Here is a 22,954-nt window from a genome sequence, read left to right as displayed (position 1 = left end):
TTCTTCTTCTTCTTCTTCTTCTTCTTCTTCTTCTTCTTCTTCTTCTTCTGTGCCTGCTTCTTCTTCTTCTTCAGATTGGGCCCAGATTGGTAAAAAAAAACATCAATCCTTAGGGAATTTAAACATCCAGGATCTTATCTAGTTATTCCTCTTGTTCAGTTTTGTTTTCTTTAAATTTTTTGTACTTTTGCAGTTAGAAATTGCGCCAAACACACACCCAACAAACACCACTCCACACCTTTGTATCTTCGTGGTTTATCCTCAAAATTACTCACTTCCTCTAATTCCCTTGTAATGTGTATTTGAACGTCTTTACATTTTGCACAGAAGAAACCCCAGTCCTCCAAATCAACTCCAGCTTTGAGAGGCAGTGTGCAAACATGCCATCTTACATTAGCCCCGAGGTGGAGGACAGAACGGACACCGCCATCCAATACATTAGAATAAATTAAACCCCAATTTGCACTTAAGTTGACTCCACTTGCCACATGACAGGGGAAGGAAATCACACAGAGAAGTAAACAGAAGGTGTGGAAAACATGCTGCACACTCTTTAGTCCGCACTCTACCTGCTGGCTTCCATCATCAAACAAGAACGAGGCAAAAGAGGAGGGAGAGAGTGGGGTAGATTTAAAACGAGAGAGTGCAGGAGAGGAGAGGAAGGAGTGAGAGGGAGAGGGGGGAAAATGACGCTATGGATTAACTGTCCTTCATGCTGAAAATATACATCCCCAGGCGCTTGGCACTGAATTATTAATTCAAATTTGTCAGAGAAAGAATGAGAGAAATCTATTGACGGGGAGACGGGCCCTTTAATGGTCTCATTAAAGGGGAGGCTTCCCACACGAGGCACCTTCTGTACTGCTGAGGGGAGTTTTCGGGGCGATGGAGGGTTGGAGGGGGGTACTTGACCCCCCCAATGATTTTCTGTCACTTTATCATAAACAAGAAAGGTTGACATGCCCCTTCACTCCCCAACGCTTTCCCTCCACCACCAAACAAACCCTGTGTGTAATTAGCCAAGGGGTGCAAAAGTGCACTGAATGTAAACGAGGTTCACACGCATGCATTGATAGAAAGAGACAGCAACTACACACACACATAACAAGTTGTGGCTGCTTCTACTGTTGCTGACAGGTACAAATAAAGTGGGGGGTAAAGTCCAGAGGACTCTGAAGAGTCCCCACACAGGTACAGCCATATTGATTTATAATTCATTCAAATTAGATGTTGTTCCATTGCACTGCTCCATTACCTCAGATTACACCAAACAGTAACTTTTCTTCTGGATCGCCAGTCAGTCAAGTCTTAGCGTCATTAGCTGCATATAGCTATGTGACTGGGAGCTGTTTTGGTGAGGGGGGGTTAACTGTCTGTAAAATCCAGATGGCATTAGCAAGGTGAAAGAGCAGGGACCTGTGGGTGCACTGTGCCGTCCGAGGTCAGCTCATTGAAAGGCGTTTGGTGCAGCCTCCAGGGGGACTAAAGAAAGGGGCAATGAGAAAAGGAGGGGTGGGGGTGGGGGACTAGAGGGACCACAGATTCATTGCTGATTCAAATCTCTTAGTATCCCTCTGGCAAATGGATTTTCATAATGCTGAGACAATGAGATTTTTTTTCTCCCCAGCAATATTATTTTCATCCCAGTGAGTCTGCAGCTTGATAACATGAACAGCAGCAAATGGGGCCAGTAGATAAAAAATATTTTAAGCCACAAAACAGAAAAATCATTGAACTCTTGACGTGTGAGAAGCTGGAACCAGAACATATTGGCTATTCTGCTTGGTAAGGGATCAACTAATCGATTAATAGACTAATTGTAGCAGCTTCTTTTTTTATCGATATGACAGCAAATAATTACCACCATCAAAGTAGAGTAACACATACCATCCTATGTCAAAAAGTCTGAACTATCCCTTTAATACATATTCCCACTGATATTATCCTCCCTGGCTGTGCCCATCTGTTGAAGGCCTTTAAGTCCATAATACCACAGCTACACAGAGGACCAACTGATACAGGATGTACATTTGTTTTCCCGTTCACCTCAGGATAACCCCCCAGTATCTTCCAGCCAGCATAGTCAATGAGGTAAGCTTGTCTCCTTCCTGCTCGGAGCACCTTTTCTCTTGTTTATTTTATGGGACCTAAGGCACTTTTCCTTTCCTCTCAATATCTCTCGACCTCTCTCCATCGCCCCGCCGAGCCCGCGGACCCGTCCTTGGGCGACAGGACTGAACCGGCCACTACCTGTGTAGCTTAACAACAATAGCAATGTTGTCGGAGGAGGTTAAGATTTGACTTAATGTATCCCCAACTGGACCGTTCCTGCGTAATTCTCTTTCATAGCCGCATGGCGTTTGGTCCCCCTGAGGGAGGGGTTGATGAGTCGGAGAGCAAATTGAGCCTTCATGCTTTATTCCAACACGCTGACAATAGTTTGTCCCCATTGGTGGCCACAGGTTTCCAGGAACTGTGAAACAGTTGTTTTGTTAGCGCAGAGGATATTTGGCCTCTGGACACTGGGCTCTATGTTAGCTTGAGGGCATGTAGCTACAGTATATCACTCTATGCTGGTGAAACAAAGGGTCACTTTTCAAGATGAAGGGTCACTGTTCGTGGCTTAGTGAGGCCTTAGTTAAATGATTAAACCGTTAATGAGTGCAAAGGATACTTCCTGAGATCCTTTCACTTCATTAGATACTGAAGAAAAGAAATGTCCGAATTAACTATGGTCAATGGTTGCTCTGTAGGCTCAGATAAAACTGTCCACCAAGGTATATGTTTGGTATGTTGGTGTTGTTACAATATATATAATGATGTGGAGAAGCAATAACCAGAATGCAAAATATGCTGATATTACATTTAACGCCACTTCACAATAACATTAAATACATTCTTGTCACATGGAAAAAAGTCTAAAAATAATAATTAAAAACAATGTGGATGAGGTGTTTCAATGTAAATCCAAGCCTAACCCTTTATTATAGCCCTAGAGCACCTATTTGCCAGTATGAGGGGGCTGTGTCCGACAATTTCTGATAATGACAACCCACTTCACATCATGATTGGCCTGGTGAGCAGAGGTGAGAACTTTTCTCTCTACCTCTAGCTCTTTCTTCATTATTTACACAACTATTTCTGTCACTTTGTCAAATGTGCGAATGAGTGAAGCTCTATGAATGTCTGTCGGGAGAGACTGTCAGAGAGTGTGCACCATTATCCCCCATATCTAAGTGATTATCGCGTCTCGCTTCTGTCAATGACAGCTGGCTTTTTACCCCCGCATCTACAAACAGTCATGTTTTGCAGCATGTAGCTGCATGTATCATTGTTATTAGAGATCAACATTCAGCTGATACATCCTGTGATAGGACTATCACTGTATGATGCCAGTTATCCTTTTAGCCTTTGTATCAGTCTCAAAAAACAACCATTTAATGTTAAGGAGCAATCGACATCAGTTTACCCTCCCCTGTCTTTTTATTCGCCTCTAATGTGGAGGCGTTGTATCTGACAAAAGGGAATTCCCCAAATGGGACTTGGAGGAAAACAAGGAAGCTGAGCTCTCCGCGGAGAAGGGAAACTTGTTTGCTGGCAAGCGTAGATAGATGAGGGAAGCAGAGTCTCCTGTAGAGGGAAAAAAACAGACACACACTTCCACCTGAAATGCTGTCAGTGGAGTATTGATGCGAGCTGCTGTGTGTGTATGTGTGTGTGTGTGTGTGTGTGTGTAGCTGTTAGTGAGAGTTTGCGTACTTCATAACGTTATTGTGGTTTGAGGGTAAAATGGGGGTAAAGGAGGTTGCTTTTCTCCGATACAAAGCCCAGCAGTGCACCGTAACTCAGATTATAGCCTAAGTAATACCGTTAACCATGCGGCCATTGCCCCTTGCCCCGTGAACCTTATTTGCTTTGATTGCCCTTGCTGCCCTCTTTTTTAACACCACACTCATACACACTCACACAGCCGAATTCTCCAAGTGAACACACAGCTCTACATGTAGCTTATTGTTGGCAGTCTTTAGTCCTCACTTTGTCCCGTCAACCCACCCAGAGTCATAGGTTATTGGGTTCTGTTCTTTCAACGCCCCTGTCTCTGATTGGACCCGAGGTGTCAGGCAGATTAATAATGGATAAAGTAGCAGTTGACAATGCTGACTTGATAACAATCCAGTGGGGTACAATAAAGAGGACTTAGCCTGGACATGGGTTCAACTCCTCGTTCTTTGAGGCACCGCTAGCGTAGTAAAAGGTGCTTCAGCTTTGATCGTTTTGGCTCGTATACGCGCCCGTGAAAGTCCCTATTGGAAGAGCAGGAGCCTCCAATTCCCGCCTTTACAGGAAGTGACCAGTATGTCTTCTACTCACGTTTAATTGGCCAAGTTTACTGACAGCACTTGACTCAATAACTGTTTATGACCCAAGAGTTTTATGTGTTGTTTTTGGACAAGGCAGGAAACATATGTTGTGAAGTTTGAAAGGCATAGTGACTTGGCAGCATGTGACTGAGGTTTATTGATTGGGGCACTAAAAGTGTACTTTGAGAGACCATGGTGTTATTTTGCAATGTATAACATGACGGCAAGATGACATGACTGGAAACAGGTGATAGTGTGACGAGGAAATAGCATGATGGAAAAAAAAGGTGTGGAGGTAGTAAAAGGTATGTCTGACATGTCAGGTGAATGCCTTATACCACATGAGTTTTGTCTTTATTCATAAAACATGACTTTACCCTAACTGCAACACATTTTTGTCTTCACAAAAGGTGTTTTATGTGATTAAATCTAAGCAAGTAGAGTTTAACTCCAAATGTAGAAAAGGATCATTTATGTGCACAACACATAATCAGCCCTTTCTGATGTTTTTCACCCGTCTTGTTATTACAATTTGGCTGAAGTGTCAGGTCTTAACCACCTAGTATCTTTTACCAGGCTGTCATACTGCACAGTGCAGTATGCTTTAGCTTCTTAAAGCCATAAACAAAGTGATGCATGCTTGCCTGAACTTTGACACCAAGTGATGTTTTTTTATTTTATTTTTTGCACACCACAGTGTCCAGTCTGTGAGGCATCAGTGAGATCATAGTGTAGTAATGGAGCGAGTATTTGCATGAGTGAATGTACAGTGTGTCTAAATGTTGTATGTGTCCCTGGAGCAGGTGGATTGCAAGGGGCTGTGAAAGAGTGTAAAAGCACATGCGGACACACACACACACACACACACACGCGCGCACTCACAGCACAGAGCAAATCTTGTCTAATTAAAAAGCACAGCAGTGATTCCAGGGGCTCTGTGATAGAATGGATGTGTGTATGTGTGTGTGTGTGTGTGTGTGTGTGTGTGTAGGTCGTTGGCTTCAGCATGATCGCCCGTCAAAAGAAACAATGTATTCTGCGGGACCTCAGGGTTTCCATTTGAGTATTCAGACACGGCGCTGCAACGAGCTGTGGCTGTTTTATGTGAAAAAAAGTTGATAATTAGTCCCACAGTGACTGAACAATGAGATGGAGAGCGAAAGAGAGAGAGAGGGGGGGGGGCGCTTAGCACACTTAATGCTCCGACCTGACACTGTCTGGGAATCATTGATCAATTGTTTTTTTGCCCCTAACCCTTTTCTCTCCTTCATCACCCCTCTCCTGCCTTTGAATGATCAGTAAATTACAATCAAACCACTTGTCTGATGTGATTAGCAACAAAATTAAGCAACATTTCTCATCAACCTCAGTGTTTTTTATTTATCTTTTGTCTGGCTTTGCAAATGGGACTAGGTATCGAACTCTTGTCATTTGTGCTTTTTCTTTCTTTTTCAGAAGGCCTCTTTTTTCTCAAAAGGGACTCTGGTAATAATTAGCAATTAAAATGCTGTCTTTTTGCCTCACTTTCCACTAATTAGCTTGACAGAGATGTTGGGTACAAATTGTCTGTAGTCCCCCCCCTCAAACGTCCACACATACACCCATCAAACTCTCCTCCACATGGGTACACACACTCATGTGCCACACACACAAACACAGTCAAAATCTTTCTGAGAAACCATGGCAACACCTCATATGTTTTTTGCTGTGATCTGGGCTCACCTTGTCAAATTTTACTTTTATTAGATGAAATAATTACCATGCCTACAAAGTAAATTTGTAAAAGTATGCCATTATAATCAATTTTCAGACTTTTTGTTTGGCGTTGCATTTGAAGGTTTTTCCCTTTAATTTCTTACCATCTATCAGTGGTTCGACAGCATGGCTGTCAACAAAACTATCATCTTTTTATGGCAGAAATGATCCCTCATGTATTCCAAAAACTACCAGGGCTGTAACTGAGGACACTGAGGTCATGTCTTCTGGGGTTTTTTTCTGGGAATTTGGGGGTTTAGACAATAAGGAGTTGTATGTTCTACAATTAAAAACTTAACACGTGATGGGGATTTTGTGTGTTGATTCCAGGTTTAGACTCAAATTACTATGCTTTGAGACGGTATTTAGGGAAAGTTAATGATCGAACAAATCTGAATGAAGTTGAAAAATAAGTGGTGAGGGGAGGTGCAGTGGAGGGTTGTGAACTCTTCTGAAATCAGCAAAATGCATAAACACGTTCTCCACATTTTTAAATGACTTTTTTGAGAAACTCAGAAACTTTTATTTCCATGTCTTTGCTATATTTAGTTTATTGTGCAGATAAGAACAAGTGCATTATTTTTCTTGTTGACCTGCGTAGGACGTCTGTGTGTTAAAGCCTAAAGCCCTCAGTCTACTGGGTTAGCTTATGTAAGGCTTTATCAATGGTTCTCGGAGGTGTTGGTAACGTGAAAGCCGGTTCAGGAGTCTGATAGGGGGTCAGACAGCTGAGTGGCAGCAGGAAAAAGCACATGCCATGTTTGTTTGGAGCCTTCTTTGTCACCGGCCGCACCCCCTCCCCCTTTTCCTGCCCTTCTCTTGGCCTTATTTAGCCCCCTCCGTGTCACCCAGAGGTCACGGTGATCACATGCTACACGCCAGCTCACACATACACAGACAACACGGGAACAAACACACACACACACTCACATACATATTGTAATAGCATGGTAGAGTGCATCATAGATGGAAGTGCCTTCAAGGACCTGCTTCTCATTCTCTAGACCTCATTAGCTGCTGATTTATCTCCCCCTCCTTCCTCCTAATGCTCTGGGTGGGTGGATGGAGTGTGTGTGTGAGTGTGGGAAGGGGGTACCGTGTGAGAAAAATGATGTGTATTTCCATGGATTAGTGTCTGTGTATGCGTGTGTGTCTGAGAGAAAGGCAGACCTTTAGCGTTAAAGATGGTATATTTTAGTGAGGGTTGGTGTGAACGTGTTGGTCCGGAGGTGTCAACTAGACACAGGGACTCTGTCATTCCACATTAGCCTACTGTGAGCACACTCAACCTGGGGTCAAACAGATTAATAAAATATCACACACACAGACACACACAGAGCTACTATCTGATTAAATATTCTGCAGCACTGCGCTTCATAATCATGACAAGTACACACAGCGCTTTTGTTCGCCATTATCCATTTCAGAAATTTTTGTCTTGTCTTGCAATAATCTGTTCAAACCCCCAGTGAGCTTATTATTGTCAAGGAAAAGAGCTTATAGCTGCGTGTAAAGGTAATATTTTTGGAAAGATGCAAAATGTATTTTTAAAAAGGAATTAAAAGTGAAAAAAAAGACTTCCCACTATTATGAATTCCCGCGCTTTTATTGCACCCCGCTGTTTAAGTGATTACTGTTTCGCACAAGATTGATGCTTTTTAAAACAGTAAATATCTTTGTTTTTCAATAAGATTTACAACACATTCTGTTTGTTACGATATAAAAGACGAGGTGAAGACATTAGGTTAAGGAGCAGCTCTGGTACTAATATGACTATAACTCTGCCCTACATAATTTATTGACTCCTGGGGAATAAATCTCTTGGGTGGAGGACCATTTTTTTTGCCTTTACCTGATTCCCTCCACATCGCCGTCTCAAGAGATGATTCACAGGGAAAAAAAAGTGGACGGAGGGATATTTCGTCATGCGGTTCATTTTGAAGTCCTTTTTAAAATAATTAAAAAAACCAAACATGTCACATTGTAGCAGTGTCCCCTGAGAATACTAATTATTTCAACCTTTTCTTTGAAATATGAACCATTATGACCCATGTATTTGTCTCCATGAGGATACTGTGACACTCTAAAACTGTCTTGAGTTATAGTTTCTGCCAAAAAGAACATGAGACATGAAGGCAGCAGATGTTAAAAAGTTTGCTAGTATACCTTGCCGAAATATAGGACTGGATATGCGCACGATCATAACCATGGGGATTGGATTCTATTGTTGTTGCCTTTTGAAACTCAATCAGCTGTTGTGTGAGACACGATGGCTTGTAATTCTTGGCCATTATGTCTATGATTAGGCTCTGTTATTATTTTTAATTTCTTTATCCTTATACTTCTCAACAGCACTTACAGAGATTGCTTAAAGGTCATCTTATCTAACCTCTTGCTTTGCTTGCTCCCATAGATGTGAAGAACCTGGAGAACTTCCACCTGGTAGAAAGTGTCCAGGAGCAGGTCAACGCAGCGCTGCTGGACTACGTCATGTGTAACTACCCGCAGCAAACAGACAAGTTTGGCCAGCTGCTCCTCCGGCTGCCAGAGATCCGAGCCATCAGCCTGCAGGCTGAAGAATACCTTTACTACAAACACCTGAACGGCGACGTGCCCTGCAACAACCTGCTCATTGAAATGCTTCACGCCAAGAGAGCTTAGGAGGGGACTGCGCTGCCCATAATGCAGCTGAGCAGACATCCTGAAAGTTGTGTTGCAGCCCAAAAACTCCTAATGACTAAACCTCCGGCTCAGATTTGACTGAGTGATGACCTGGTGGATGGAGAGCAGAGAGTGTTAGCAACTCTTGTCTGCATTAAGCTCATTTTGATCTTTAAGTTACAACTTGGAGTACGGATCTGGACAAACACATGCGTAGAGACAGATCATATGCACACACAAACAGCATATGGATCCCTTCATTCTAAAAAAAAAAAAAAAAAAAAAAAAGTCTGAAAGAACAGCTACATCTCCTCAACCACACAGAAAAAGACAATACTGAAAGGAAAAAAAGAAAAAACAAACACTTGAAACAAACACTGCATTTGGCACGAGATGGGATCTAATCGTCTGTACGAGCACAGACTATCAAGACTGGCGGACTGCAACTTAAAGAATTAACAACCCTTGAGTGTTTTAGAGCTGGTGACATTGTGAGAGGCTTTTTGTGCTGAGAAAGGAAACTGAGTAACCCGGGCCATCTTTCAGACAGCTTTGAGACTACAGTGGTGGCTTATTCTGGTTGATGATCCTCCAGTGTGCTCTCTCACTGAAACCGGCTTTTAGCTTTCGTTGGTACTGTGAAGACAAACGGAAAAGCAGTCAACCAGGCCGGGGACTCTCACCTACCGTCACATCTGTTCCTTTAACTCACATAAGACGCCCACCACGGCAGCTCGATCTGATTTAGAAGGGTGAATCGACGGTTTCAAAATAAACGATCCAAAAGAGGAAGATTCTTTAATGAACAAAATGATAAATAGGCCGATAAGAAGAAAAATACTAAGATGTTTTTTTTTTTCTCATGAAATGGTAGTCATTTGCTCCTCATGGTCACCTTGTGGTTCCCCTTTCTTATTCCACCACCCCGAATCATCTTAAACTATGTACCTCAGAAAGACCAGTGTTAAATAAATTCAATTAAAAATGTCAGCTGAAACAACTGTATTTATAGCCCTTTTCCTGCAAAAACAAAAACAAACCCTCCTGTTTTATTATTTCAAACAAAGTGTGATTCTGGAGACGGAGAAGGATCGACCCTGCCTTTGTCCAGAAAGACCAAAGCTTGCTGCAGAACAGAAGAAGTAAATTACAAAAACCTTAATAATCAGTATTATAAGAGAAAAAAAAAGAAGATTTTTGATGTCACAGTTATGTGAGTCTTGCCTTATTTCATTACCATGCTAGATAACCGTGCAGATGTGAATGAAAATATGTACAAATATATATATAAAGTATTAATGTTGTAAAAATAAAAAAAGAATAATTCAACAGGTGTTTACATTAATATGGTCATATGGGAGAGAACTGTGATGAATAAGCATAAATTGCAAAGCAATGATTTCCTAAAAAATGAAAACAACGAAATGAAAAAAAGATCCCTCTGGTTTGCTTTGGTGTGTGTACAGTGTTTTATTTTTTATTTGTTTTTAGCAGTACTTAAATTATGTCGTGAGACACTAAAATCAAAAAGGAATCACACTTAAAATATTAATTTCTATCTGTGTCTGCTGGCATTCAAACATTTGTTTCTTAAGGATTGCTGTATAAGGATTCCGTTTCACTTTCAACCTTTTTTGTAGACTTTTCTTCTTTTTTTCATTTACAGTGCTTTGACCTTTTTTTTATGTACAGTATGTCACTGGTTACGCTTATTAATGAAGATAATTTATTGCTTCTCTGGGTTTCCATCTTTGTGTTACATGACGTGAGATGTCCGCACCAGAATAAATTTGTTTACTGTAGCATGTTCTTGTTTTGTTTCCACAAGTAGTTCATTGATGCAGGTCTGGAGCAAAATAATGGGCTTTCAAAAAAAGGAAGAAAAAAAAAAATAATCACGGCAATTTCTTTGTCTTTTAAATGTTTATGCAAGTCAGTACATTGAAGAGAGTATTGTATTTAAGCCAGTATGTGTGAAAGATGTTTGTGCCACATCAGTTTTTCTTTTTAACCTGATCATCATCATCATTGTTCTTTCCGGTTTGCTCTTATACCAAAGACTGCATCTTTTCCTCTGTGAGCTGTGACTTCTAGTATTGCGTCCAAAATGAACAAAAACTGACTTGTTTTATTTTAATTCTTCTTAAAAAGTGCCACCCTAAATTATTTTCATGTGGAGTTTTTCACATGTACTGTAGTTGTTGTTACTGTTTTTGTTTTCAAAATGTCCCAACACTTGCCTCCCAGCAACAACCTGTGGTGTTTATTTGTTTACCTGTCAGCATTTGTCAATTACTGTAAGTCATAGAACGATCAAAAGTCTTTCAATGGCATGTTTAATGTACAGAAAAAAAATCCCTTAAAACCCCATTTCAATAAGCAGTTCCTGAGCTCCATTTTCTGACACATTAACTGTGTCTATATCGATCAGACAATCTTTTATCACCCACTTTTTCAAATTCTCTGTTCAGTTTCTGCAGCTGCCTTGGACTTCCTATAACATACAGGTGAACTCTGTACCCCACACAGGCCATACAGTCATGCACATTAATATAGTGCATGACTTCATGCAGAAATCCCATTTTTTACTGCATGGTTTATGAAACTGCTGCAGTCCGGCTCCAATCCCCCGACAGGAGCTTGTCTTGAGATGAAGTTTAGTAAAGGTTTGGAGAAACAGATTTCTGTCACTTCAGCTGTCAGAAGTTAAAGGGAATGGTGTGAAATTCAACTGTTTGCTTTACAATCTGTAGCTTAGGAGTAACTGTCTGCACAGACTTGTATACAGGATAAATACTTTACCAAGGACTTAAACAATGACTACCTTTGTGCATTCACATGCTCATGTATGCTGTCACATGTCACACATGGATACACAAAGGATCAAAATGCTATTTTCCTCCCGCTTGTCATGACTTTGCCCCTCCTGCTGACATTCTAGTTGCCCCTTATCACTGCCCCTGTCATGGGGAGTGTCTCTCTGAGGCTAAATGAATTTTTCCTCACACTTCAATAAATAATTATTATGCTTATAACACCAGAATCTCGCTTCCTGCACACACTAACTCTGTCCAGTTCCATTATATGTGTTTTTTTTGTGGGGGAAAAATGAAAAGCTATTCCAACATCCCTTGAATAGCATTTTAGTAAAACATACAGGAATGAGATCAAATGAGGAATCAGTTGTTCTGCTTAATCTCTTTGTCCCATGCATTTCTGGCCTTTATTGATAGTTTGACAGTGGAGTGACAGAAAACCAGTGGAGAGAAAGGGGGGTGGGGGGGGGGGGGGGGGGTAAAAGTGTCCACCTGAATCCAATATCACACTAATGGGTCACATATACGCTCCATCACTTAGTTCATGTAACAGACTGCAGTACTGCCGCACACTTTAACAATTTGGCAATTTAAAGTAATGCTTTCACAAGCAAACGTACAGCAAGTGAAGCCATGAAAGAGAATATACCACGAAAAACATACAAACAAACCAAATAAAAACAAACAAACTTTAGTGAAACCTTAGAAAATTAAGTTAAGATTAAAATCATAATTGAGGCATTTAGCTTTCATTAACATGCACTGTATCTTAAAATAAAGGCAAAGTTGAAAAAGAATGAGTCCCTTCCTAGATATCTGAAAATAAGGTATGCAACACTGCATCTCCACAGTGATCGTAGCTGAACCTTTGTTAAAGAAAAGGGAGCAATAATACAAAGAAAACAATGTCACCAACTCCGATTTCACAAAAAAAGAAGAAAAAAAAAAGAATCACAATATGAAACTACAATCACCGTCGACATCCAGGTCAGTCAACGTGGACGAGGCCACAGCTTTTGTGAGGCGCAGGGCTGCGAGGGAAACAGGAAGCTGTAAACTCCAGCTCCATGGGAACATGAAGACTACAACCAGCCGGCAAGGCATCCGCCTCTGAGGGAGGAGGCTCCTGGATGGGAGACAGGGATTGGTAAGCGGGGAGTGTCAAGTCAAATTAGGAAAACAATATCTGTTTACACTGTAATAACAGTAAAGACTGAGGCCTTACAATTCACTGGTAGATTTAGGAGAGGACGGGAACATTTTCCACTTTGTTTTAGGAGAAAGTTAAATTACAGAATACAGTATTCTTAGTTATCGTATCTTTAAGGTTTTGTAAAAGCACATTTTGTCATTGAATTTGGCCACTAGTCCAAACGCTCCTCCATATAAAATACTGCCCCTGTCGTTGAATGACACATAAATGTCTTTAAACATTGTGTCCTGCTTTTTTTTTTACTGTAACCTTGATTTACATTTCCTTTGGCATTCAGTAAGATTATTTTCTATCCGATCAGTGTTTCTGTCGGGTATAGCCTGTCTTACTTCGTATGACAATGACCTTTACTGCTTGTGACTCTTTGAATCTTTTGTTTGGCTCTTGTTCTCAAACTGCCTCAGTTAGATTATATAACTAAACAAGTCTTTTTTAAATTGATGAAATAGCGAAATATTTACAACCTTATTAACCAGGGTGAAAATATTAACCTGAATTACAGTCTTCAATTGAAGTCTTTAAGCTTGGTTTTTACTTTTTTAGTCCTGTAAAAGTATGTAATCTGCCTAGAAACAAGCGATGGACAACTAAGGGTCAGAAAGTGCAGCGAGTCTCCTGTAGCTTCAGAGAGCCTAGAAGCCGTGGTCAATGCTAATGGAGCGCCGAGTCACATGTTATTTTATCTCAAAAGCAATTCAAATTTAAAGAGCAGCTCGGTTTGCCCCGTCTCAACATTCAACAGCACAAATGTTGGTGTTAATACAAATTAGACCTCCATTATTTACTGAAACATACATCTGCTCACAAAGTCACACAAGGTTAATGAATGATCTAAAGACTTTTTTCAACAGGTACAGTTTTGTGAAAGAATACATGCAATCCTGTGCTAAGAAATGAAGAATAATTGTCAAACTACAGCCCCACAAGGCCATTTTCCTTTGAATGATCCAACCTGCTGCTACCTCGCTCTCAATCAGATATATTCACGTCTTCTAATGTTTTGTTTGATACCCAATACATCCATGTTGAGGTTAAAATGAACATTTTGTTCTTCTGAAATAAGCAAGGTGTTAAAAGGTTGCCTATCCTATAAGTGTAATAACACTGAGATTATAAGAGTCTCTGCAAACTCAATCTGAAAGAATCACAGTGCAGCAGAAACTGCTGAAATTGTTTCTGTAAATGATTTAACGTCTCTTGTATTTGTAACAACAAACCAAACTTTTGACATCTATTCTTTTTCATTTTCTCTTCATGAAGCAAATGATACGAGGGAGTATTCGATTGCTGAGGTGTTGATGATAGTGTTCTCGTGCAGCATTAAGGATGCTGGTCACAGCCGGGCAAGAGGCCAGCTCGATCCCCGGCGCACAGCGTAGCAATCCTCACTTGGAGCTTGGCTTGCAGTGCCTGGCCTCCTGTCTGTAAATGTGTTAAACCTGCTTTCACTCGCCCTGAATTTGTATAAATAATGTATATACATTTATCCACAGACTCTAACAAGTGCAGCCTCAGGTGAAAATACTCAGAAATGCATGCTATGCGCATCCCCGAAGGTGGACATCAGCTCCAAACCGACCAACTCAAAAGATAACCACACAGAGAGCAAGAAAAAAACAAAAAAAAAACACAAATGAATAACTTGCCAAAAGCAACATAAACACACACACACAGTTTTTTTTTTTTTTTTTACACACACACACATACAAATGCAGTGCTGTCAGTTTCTTAGCAAGTTTTCCTTTCCGTCACACAAACAGCCTCAAGTTGTGTCTGCCAGTGTTATGTGTGAAGCTTTTAAACTGTGGAACCACATCACTCGTGTTTACCGAGATGTGCTTGTATGTTTCCCTGCGTTGTCAAAGCACAGTCAAAGAGAAAGAGATTGAGGGCACAAGAAAAAACAAAAGCATTTGGAAGTGTTCCAAGATTGAAGAAAAAGGTGCAACTGAACACGGGAATAGGCTGAATGGTATTCAGTCCAGTGGCAGGCAGGACCGGAGGCTCAGGAGGTCTCAGAAAAGCATAACCATTTTCTATGTAATGAACACCCACCCAGCGCCACACAGTGGTACAACTGGTGGAATAATCAATAAGGGTAACCTATCACATCAATCAGATTATAACATTTGAACACAACAACACACTTACTGTAAATGCAATTAAAATTCTTCCTTATTGAGAACTTTCTACAAGCGACCACCATAAGTTTAAATAAAAAGGACTTGATTCTGCATATCTTTGTTTACTGTCATTCTACGTCATCAAGTTGAATGTAGGCTACTTTTTTTTTTATTATTCTCACCTCAGTATTCAGTAGCTCTGTATTTTTTTTTAATGCTAAACCAAGAAGTTCCCTCAAAATAAAAATACCTTCCAAGCTAATTAATTGAAACATTATCGCATAAAAGCACACCACCAGAACGAGCACTGCCACTGCTGAGCCATCTTTCTATTGTTCATTATTGAGTGACTATGAGTTATTACTGGAACTGTAGTTTAGTTCTGGGAAGTTCAGACAAAGCTATTTTAGTTACTGCCATTCATCATAAATCATTGTACAAAAAAGAACATGAGAGCATTGGCAGTTATTTCGTGGTGTTGGTCCTGATTTAAAAACTGATGTCAAATTAACTGTAACTGGCATTTTATTTAGATTGTGCCTTGTATATCACTATACTCTCTTTGTTAATGGTTGTCTGAAATGAATTGATCTCTAAAACAAAGGGAAGAAAGCATTTATTTATGAATAAAATGGTTTACTCATCCGTTTTTGAGGGGTAAAACTGGTGGAGGCTCACAAGTGAAGCTAGAAAGAAAGCACAAATCTTCAGAGAGGCAATTAGTCAACTTTCTAATCACTTATACCAAACAGCAACTGGGGGACCCATTGTTTGGCGGCCTGACGGACAAACTTTAAAAATGTAAAGATCAAATTAATAGGCTAGCATTGTTAATGGGAACACTCACTATTGTAATGCAAAAGCCTCACTGTGGCATGCAAAGCAAATACACTAAGGTTTGGAGATGGAATGGTTCGAAGGCCGCTGCCGTTTCATTTCAAAGCTTGCATTATACATCATTGTGCATAAAGAGAAAGCCTACAGCATTATGATGTTTTTTTTCTCCATGATGATTATCCTTTATTAGTCATTAAAAAGAGAGCGAGAGAGAAAGAAAAAATACAACTTTTAAGCACCTGAACCTCGCTGCCAGCATTCCATTAATTGCCTGCACAATGGGGAGAGCCTTTGGAGATTTTTCAATTTAAAAAAATGAGGAGCGTTCATTCAGTCGTGCTCATGTTATACCAGCACTTAAATCCTACACAGCTCACATAAAAAAGGACTCAAGGTTGCATCCGATTGAAAGCCTCCAACTACAGCCACTTCAGAAATCCATTTAGCAAGCGGGGGGTTAGAACATCTAATTCAAACAGAGTCGCCCTGTTAAAACGGTTGCGCCAATGTCTTTTAAAAACGCATACAAACACACACACACTTTCAGGCACACACTTTTCTCCTTTGTTTGTTTGGCTCCATTGTAGGGAAAGATGAACCTGGCACATACTGTCGAGAGATGACACAAAGAATTAATCTTGCCAGACCTCAGCCAAGTGGCGAAGGTGAATGCTTGACTGCACGTGAAATCTTGACCTTTGCTTCGACAGTGTCAAAAAGAGAGCTCTGCGGGAACATCAAAGAAAGAGGAGCGTCTGTAATAACATGACAACCTTAATGTCACAATACTGTTCATCCACTGCACAATCCCGGTAAACACTATATGTTTATAAGAAAAAAAGATTATATTTTTGGAAGTAGAGACAATATGAAAAAAACAATTCAATTATAGCAAGAAGTGGAGGGAAAATCTAGTAGCCACATGCAGGGCTGTGTATTAATCTGTTGATTCGATACATATCATGACACAGTTGTTACGATTCAATATATTTCGAAATATTACGATATATATTGCGATTTTGTCACAGTGTAAAAAACACATCGCATATGCTACATGTAAAATATGAGCAAAAGAAAGTTGTAATGCTGTCAAAATAGTAGGATCTGCATTTAAATTGATCACAGTCCCTTCAACATCCAACATTTTAGCAATACTTTTTGTGCAATCTAAGGCCACTGTCTGCCACAAATATGTTCATGTGAACTATTAATTAAATATCGATATAGCATCTCAAAAACAGAAAATCACGATTCTCAAGTGTATTGATATTTTATCACACCTGATGTTTCATTTGTTGAGGAACTAATGACAGATTATGCTTGATCCTGTTGTTTTTTTTAAAGTAACAGCCTGGAGATTTGCTTTTACTTATTGTTCAACTTTAACACTTGAACAGTGGCCAGCAAAACCTCCACAACAGAATCTCCAGGTTTAGCTTGTAGTTTTGCTCATACCTATATAATCGATACAGTTCTGCTTCTGAAATTGCAGTTATTACTGAGGGAACATACATCACTTTTCTCATCACCTCTTCCCAGAACAGACTGCAGACTATTACACAACTGTATTAGACTGTCTTGCACTCAAAAGCTTTTTGTGACAGGTGCTTTAACAGAAAAAAGCAAGCTATTGGAAATCGGGACCCTCACATACTTTACTTGCTTCTTGATGTATTTCTCTGTAAGTTTCAACCTGTGACCTAATACCAAGTGTTTGGAACAATGAAAGTAAAAAGGTTCAGGGTCTGGGAATAGACTGAATCAGTTTCTTTGTGACAACATTCTATTCATTTTATATTACTGAAGTTTGCTACATGCCCAACCACAACCTGAACCCGAACTTAATTTTAATTCTGGTCCTATGTCTAAAACTAAAGTATAAACTCTAAATAAATGGTTAATGTTATGGAGACCAGATTTCTGTCCCCAGATGTCAGGTAAATTACCCACAAGTTATGCTGTGAGCAGATTTGTGTCCCGACAATGTCATTAATACAGTGTAGACATACAGTACAAAGTTGTTTTTTGTGTTTTCTGTGCTGTGTTCTTCCTCCTGTGTTCATGTACTGTATTTCCCAGCCACTAAGCTCCCAACCCGTTTGCCTGCCTAATCACATCATTTCCCTCACCTCAGCTTCTCTGCCCATCTCTTCACCTGCACTTTGTACTCTCGTCGGAGTTCTGCCTCGCCCGCACCGAGCCTTGATTTAAAGTTGTTTCTCCAAGTTACTATCGCCTGTCGTCTCCTGCGTTTGATTCCACCTGTGCCACTCTTTGTTACAACTGCTCACATACAAGGATCTCTTTAGCTATTCATCTGCAGAAATAAATTGAAGTGAGAGTACATGCACGTACTTAATGATGCCTTTTGTGCAAACATTAACGAGCTGAGAGACATGCCCGGTGTCAAACAAAGGCAGCAAATGATTTGGCCATCACTGCTTTTACTAAAGACTGAATGCTTTCCATCAAGGCCCTGTGAAATTTCAACCAGATGCCTGAGGAGGTGATGCACAGTATTTGAAAACACACCAATTGCAGACTGGCCTTAATGTAAGAGTTTTCAGTGTCACTGTCTTTACTCCCAAACTGGCTTTAAAATCAGTGTTTGTTTGCAATCATAAGCACTTTTTGTTTTACATAAATGTTGCAAAAAAAAGGAAGAAGTACATCTGCATCATAAATCAAATACTGTATATCCTTGAATGTACTGCATTCCATACCTATGACAAAAGCAAAACATTCAACCACAATTAAGTGCTAATGTGTGCATGTGTGTGTCCACAGATGGATGTAAGTATTTGTGCATGTGTCTCTACACATACATCTGCTGGTCTGTTGGTGAGATCAATATCAAAACCCTTCAGAGGACTGAGTCAAGCAGTTAGAAACGTTCCTTTCATCTTTCCCTCCCTCCATACCTCCTTTCTTTCCTTCTCTGTTTCAGAGCGTCGCAGACAATTGCTGGCAGGCCTTCAGATGCAAACAGCTGTTCTCAGATTGTCACTGTGATGGGAAACTGATTATTTAGTCTGCTGTCCCTCTTCTGGGACAGCAACAGTTCCTGTAAGCTACTGAGGACTCTTGAGAGGCTGGGTCCTTTGCCAGAGGCAGCAATAACACTGTAATAGTGGTTCCTATAAATGAACATCACAGACTTAAACATAGCGGTTAAAAAGGAGTGTGAGCCCCAGGAAAGACCTTTTGGGAACATAACGTCAGCATCTGTTTGGAGCTGTGGCTTTGCCTCAGAGAGGCCAGGAGTTAAGTGTAACAGGGAAAAGACTGTCTCTCATCACCTGGAGTTCTAAGTTTGTCGAGCTGGTGTTGATCAAGCTACACCTGACAAGGCCTGGATCCGCTCCACTGAATCACTAATTTTCACCTCTATTAAATCAATAATGTTAACATTTGACTGTTGCCATCCTGTGCTTTCTGGCCTGGGAGCTAACAGGAACAATGTGTGTGTGTAAAGGCTTTGTTTTGGCTGGACCTCTGTTGTATATCATTAAAAGGCCTGGTCCTAGTTGCTGAGGCAGCTGCAACCCACACCACAAGACCATGGCCCAGTCCTAAAAGGCAGTGTATATTTGAATACCATATAACTGCCAGGTATAAAATAAGTGGGTACGGTACAGGCAGAGACAAACACTATCTGCTGGGTTAAACAATAAGAGACAGACAAAATAATGGACATAATAAAGCTGGAAAATAAAATGCAATCTAATAATCTCCTGATAAGTAAAGGTTAAAAATAATGCGTTATCCATTCTGTAACTATTTTCCCACAAGATCAGAATTGGTGAAAAAATGACAGCGATAGAGAAAACAACGAATAAAAATGTTCTGTGTCTAATCAAGGTTCTACTGACAATAACCAACAACACATTTGCAAATTTCCAAATACAACTGTAGGAAACAAAAACACATAATAGATGGAACAGCATTGTTGAATTGACCTCCAGCACCCAACGCAAGATTGACAGCAAGTGGGCAGTCTTCTGGTAGAGCTCATGTTAACTGGCATTTGACAAGTGCTCTCTCTGGGAGTGTACCAGAGCCTAACAGTGTATATCAAGCTCAGAGTCTAATGTGAGGTGAGTGATGTAAGGTGAGGTGAGGCTGCGTGAAGCCTGAGGCTGCACACCAAAGCACAGGGCAGCGATCGGATCAATACTGGCTCAGCCACGGTGGAACAAGGTTGGGGTTGTAGGCAGCAAAGACACGCTTCTATTTTGCCTTCATCATGCATTTTCTTTAGTGTTTTACGTTAAAGATAACATGTATAATCAATTACTAAGTAATTGTTAAGTATAAATTAACCAAATGATGACTGGATAGCAAAGGGGCGTAAATTGTGTGTGAGTCTGTGTGTGTGTGTGGTAGGGGGGATTCTACAATTGCTCGAACCACACCCATCTTCCTAGTCTTGCATTTCTTTTGCATCTTGCACTGTTGCGAAGCTGTCACGTCGACAAAATCTGTCCACGTGACACACACATACACAGACTGACAAAGTGAAAACAACACCAGCAACTCACTGTCCGCGGGCCGTGATAAAATGGTGTATTAAAACCTGTTCTTTGCGTCACCACTAAGAATGCACGGGTCAGGGTTTTTTAATACCCACACCTACCCCGCCCATTATGAGAGCCGATCCACACCACCCAACCAGCAACAATATGCCAAAATCAACCACAAGCTGCAAATTTATGCATTATAGTAGCACAATTGTCAGGACTGAGCGCTGTGGCGTTTGCTGTGTGTGTGTGTGTGTGTGTGTGTGTGTTTTTGAGTGAGAGAGAGTGACATAGAGAGCAGAAGAGATGTTGGACTGTTGCATCCAAAGCTTCTGTAAGTTAGTAATAACTAACCCGATAACCCCGAACCAGTGATATTTTAGAATAAGCTTACCCGAACCCGTCAGACCTGCGGGTTGTGGATCGACCTCACATCACTCGTCACCACCTAATATGTGAACATTATTCAACCATTCAACTCTGAAACCACTTTCAATAAAGCAAAAAGATTAAGCACACCAGTAAAGTAATAAAGCACCTTCAACCAACAGTAGAATTGTTGCCTTGTAATACCAAGCAGATGTATCTGACCAATATTTTCATCTTGTCGGTGGGAGGACAGACACACCCAGTACAGCCAAATCAGAAACAGACATCCACAACTGATATAAATGTCAGTTTGAATTTGTAAAAACTCAGAAATAATGGATGCACCAAGTAGGCTGGGGAGCATCTTCAATGAGCCCAGAGTGCCGAGCACGCTTTCTCATCTCCAGACCGAGGAGCCATCTTAATGACTGTGCCCGGAGACCTGGGGGTCTCCATCAGACCCCCCCACATTTCCCCCAACCAAACCATCGGACCCCCCTCGTCAAACCCGTCCATGCTCCCTCCCACCACATATCGTACAGAGGGGAACATGAGCTCTTAAATTAAACATTCACAGCAGCAGCTGCTGCCTGTTTTAGGCAAATCAGCAGAAAATGAAACACACAGGGCGCCTCAGGAAGATCCATGTGTGCGCAATTGAGACGTATTTTTAGCGAGAGTGGTGGGGTCTCTTAAGTCTTGCGGAGAGCAGAAAACGCAAATAATGTCATATCTCCTTTTTTGTGTTTTGTGGATAAAAGAGGCTGCTCTCCAATGTTACCCATTTGGGATGTTGGAAGAAAGAGTGAAAGAACAGTTCATCTTTGCCAATGCATTTCTTTCCTTTCCACGCGTTGAAAGGGAGGGACAGAGGAAGATAAAGATGAGTTTGGGATTATTTCTATTAGTGGCGGAGAGAAGAAGTGAGAACGATGAAAAACTAGAGGGATAGCTATTTCGTTCAAAATAATGTCACTGGGCTCCACGGCATCCTGCATCATCAGGTCACCTCTGGGGAAGGATAAGAGTGGATGAGGTAGCGACCACTATCCCCCTCATGACCTGAATTCAGACAGGCAAACAGGAAATTGCCTACAGGAAGGAAGTCATATTTTTCACAGCTGTGCCCTGGACGAGGCGACATTGTGTGCGAGCCGCATTATCAATATACGTAAGCAATTTACTCAAGATGTCTGATGTCTGCAATGAGCCATTCACTACAACACAAAACTTGTAAGAATGACAAGACAGGCAGAGTGAGGCTGGTGTTTTTGTTGTAAATGAAAACGGTGGTCATTGTCTTTTCCTGTTGCCATTAAAAAGGCCTTTTCCTGCACCAGCTACAGATAAACCTTTGTGTCTCTTTGTTTTCGTTCTTGGATGGAGATCAAAGCACCAGGTCCAGACTTGTGGCTTGGGATGCAGGGATTTATATGGCACTTGCATCCTACAATACTCATCACATCTGCAAGTCACAGCGATAAATGAGATTGGCAGGCTGCACAGCATTACATACAGTATATATATATGCTGTGGCCAAAAGGCAACAGATTTTACTTTTGAAAAAAAAAAGGAGTTTTCTTTAATATTGTTAAAATATTTTTAAAAAAAAATACAGTTGCTCTAGACGGGGTCTCAAGACTCTTCTCTCTGTTATTGATGAGATATTTCATTCATCAGTGCAATAGACGTACGCACAGGAACATGCACACTTTCTACACGTACAGATGAAGAGGCCTGATCAATTTCTCTGTCAGCCAAAAAGGGTGGTTAAACTGGGCTGAGAGGTGGAGGCTGTGGAGGGTGGGGGAGGCAGCCCAGGGCCCTACAGGAAGTGATTTAATGTCCAAAAAGACATGCACTTGTTTTTGCTCTGTCTCTTTCCTGTTGTGTTCTGATAGGGACTTCCTCTCCCCAGTGGGGATGGATACGGGTGTCATCCGTCCATCCATCCATCCCACCCACCCCCACCCACACGGAAATATCGTTCTGCTGCCACGCCATTCCTGAGAAAAAGCTCAAAGTCTTTGGAAATCAGCGCAAATAGTGTTTATGTTACATATGTAGCTGGGCAGGCGGGGTGGACACTTTGGACAGTTAAGCGGTTTCAAAAGGTGCAATCTTAAGATCATGAAAATGACACCAACCAGAGAAGGAAAAGAGTCAAGAGGTGAGAGGCCAAGAGGAAGGAGACATAACATTCATGTTTGTAACTTCGTGCACACTGACATCCCCAACCATTTGCATCTGCATGTGTGTGTGTGTGTGTGTGTGTGTGTGTGTGTGTGTGTGTGTGTGT

Source organism: Anarrhichthys ocellatus, unplaced genomic scaffold (assembly GCF_004355925.1).
Source record: "Anarrhichthys ocellatus isolate YVR2014 unplaced genomic scaffold, GSC_Weel_1.0 scaffold22, whole genome shotgun sequence".
Taxonomy (NCBI): domain Eukaryota; kingdom Metazoa; phylum Chordata; class Actinopteri; order Perciformes; family Anarhichadidae; genus Anarrhichthys; species Anarrhichthys ocellatus.
Note: the sequence above shows the minus strand (reverse complement) of the source record.